Source organism: Oreochromis niloticus, unplaced genomic scaffold, assembly GCF_001858045.2.
Source record: "Oreochromis niloticus isolate F11D_XX unplaced genomic scaffold, O_niloticus_UMD_NMBU tig00000235_pilon, whole genome shotgun sequence".
Lineage (NCBI taxonomy): Eukaryota > Metazoa > Chordata > Actinopteri > Cichliformes > Cichlidae > Oreochromis > Oreochromis niloticus.
In genome coordinates, this window is record NW_020327097.1 from 129,938 (window position 1) to 133,287 (window position 3,350).

Consider the following 3,350-nt stretch of genomic DNA (forward strand, 5'->3'; position numbering starts at 1 on the left):
CTCTCTTTCCATTGACTTTACATGTGAACCTGACGCTCTGGCCGCCTCTTTCGCGTTCGGTGTGTGCGCACCGTAAGAGTCGATTCTTTGTAGTGAACAAGAAAAAGTGGCTTCTGTTAAATAACCTCCCCTACCCCACCCGCCTCTCTCTCTCTCTCTCCCTGTATAGTGCAATATATATACACATGTATATATATATATATATATATACACACACATGTATATATATATATATATACACACACATGTATATATATATATATATACACACACATGTATATATACATATATATATATATATACATGTGTATATATATATATATATATACATACATATATATATATATATATATATATGTATATGTATACATGTGTATATATATATATACACATGTATATATATATATATATATATATATACATATATATATATATATATATATGTATATATATATGTATATGTATACATGTGTATATATATATATACACATGTGTATATATATATATATATATATATATATATATATATATATATATATATATATATATATATGTATACATGTGTATATATATATATATATATACACATGTATATATATATATATATATATATACATGTGTATATACACATGTATATATATATATATATCTACACATGTATATATATACATATATATATATATATATGTATATGTATACATGTGTATATATATATATACACATGTATATATATATATATATATATATACATGTGTACATATATATATATATATATATATATATATATATATATTTGGGAAGGTACAATCTGCGCAGTCTGCAATTCTGTAGAAGAAAGATGTTGAATCTATTTAATTCTTCTTGAAAAATAATTTATTTCTGTGCCTTTTTTTTCCACACTCCATCAAATTAAAGTTGATTACGTTGATTAAGCATCATGAGGTGGAGGGTGGGGGGTGGTTCCCTTTTTTTTTTTTTGCTGGGAGTTTGCAACCCTATTAGTTAGGTTGCTTAATATTTCTGCTAAGTACTCTTTAAAATACCAGAATAGGAAGGATGGAGTAGGTTTAAGTTTATTAGATTGATCAGTGTTGCTGAACTATGAAATATTTTGGGTGCAGTGTATTTTTTACATACAGGTATAACAGAATAGCTTTAGTGTTGTTGTTTATTTAAACTTGAGTATGAACTTATACAAAATGCAGCAAGATATTAAAAAAACAGTTTTATTGATTAAAAAACACACTATATCGGATTAATATCGGTATCGGCAGATATCCAAATTTATGATATCGGTATCGGTATCGGACATAAAAAAGTGGTATCGTGCCATCTCTACTTACAACATACACTCCAGGGTCGCAAGGTCCACGTTCTTCTTGGTCCTGAGGCCCTCTGTCCCCCTTTAACGGGTCGACCATATGTAGGATGACCTCTGTGATTAGCAGTTCAGATGCAAGAAAAACTATGATTACAACAACAAAATACAGATGACACTCCCATTACTCCCCAATTCTCCCACAGCTTTATTTTGGTGCTCCAGTTTCCCACCCCCATTTTGGTGCCACTTAGACTAGAACCTCTGTCTAAGTATGGAACGCCAGGACTGCCATAATGAAATAATTAAATACCCCGTTAAATAATTAATTAAATGTGGCAATAATAAATTACAATTTGAATTAATTAATTAAATAAATAGTTATGACACATGTAATTAATTAATTAATGACACATTTAATTAATTAATTATTGACACATTTAATTAATTATTTATGTATTTCATATTTTAATTAATTATTGACACATTTAATTAATTAATTATTGACACATTTAATTAATTATTTATGTATTTCACATTTTAATTAATTATTGACACATTTAATTAATTATTTAATGATATATTTATTTATTTCATTTTGGCAGTCCTGGCGCCTGGCTCTCATCATGAATTAATTTTATCTGTCAGCCTCACCCATCAAACTCAGGGGGCGGGGTAAACGCTGCCCATGCAGCTTCTCTAACATTTGATTGGTTGCCGTGCAATGTAAGTAAAAACTGGTCGATCCTAGATAATCGATTGCTTCTGTAGACTATAGGCAGCCAGGTATCCCAGAATGCATTTCAAATCACAGGCAGCAATGGTGGTGGTGTAGTTTTAAAATACCCCGTTTTTCTGTCACCAACTACACTTTTAACAGTGTTTTAGCCGCGAATGTCGCGCTGTAATCTTCACATGTCTGGTCAGGTTGTCAACATAGAACATGTTTGCAAAAGTGCTCAGATGTTCTTAGAGATTTCACTGCTCTGCTAACAGTCAGCATGCAGAGTGCACCGAGGGGGTTACGTCAACCGGTTTGTTTACATATTCCACTCTCCGTGTTCCACATGTTGCATTCGCAGATTCTCATTTTCACCGAACGATCGTCTCTTTCCGCCTGGTCTTGTGTCTCTTGGCTTCTGTAACATAAAGAACGAGCTGACATGTTTCTCACGACACCAGCGATCAGCTCAACAGGCCGTCAGTTTACCTGCATGCGTCCTCCTCACCTGTCAGCTGTTTAACTCCTGCTGCTAATTCAAGAAACACACCCACGTTACCTGGTGATCGTCACAGTTTAACTGGGCAGCCGGTGCTCGATATAACGCAATGTCAGCGTATTTTTCTGCACAACATAAGTAAATATAGTATTTCTCCCGAGCGCAGAGCTGCTGGAGCTTGTTTCCTTACACAGCACTAGGTGAACCAGCTTCATCAGCGGCTGATGTCCAATCACCGCACACAGCTTTGAAACCTCACCTGAGTTTTAGCTCTCAGTGGTTAAACGCTGGACTTAATTCACTCAGGTTTTGTCTGTCGGGTCACGTTTGCTTCGCTGTTTTATTTACAAACTATGAAACACATCGTGCAGACTTCTGGATGTTAGAAGAAAACTAATACTGCTCATGAATGAGACTAAAGGCAGGAAGGTGCCCTTTAAAACTAAACATGTTAGTAGGACCTCCCTATTTATATCATACTTTATGATATAGCACGTGTATTTCAGTAATAGCCTACTGATTTCAGCAGCTCACATGGGCGTTATCTGTGATACTCGTTAACTATAATTTATCCAAGTTAACGTCAGTTAACCATTCAGACAGTTCTTTTGCAATGAAAAACATAAACACCCATGCTGCCTAATGTTTACATTATAGCTGCTTATGCAGTAACCATGGTAACCACGGACTCTGAGTGGCTGGATCGACGGAGGTCAGACAACAATTTTACATATTGAACAGAAACCCAAAGATCAGCTGTTAATCGAATGTATTTGCTCTCTCTCCTCCTTAAACATGTTTTTAATGTTAGT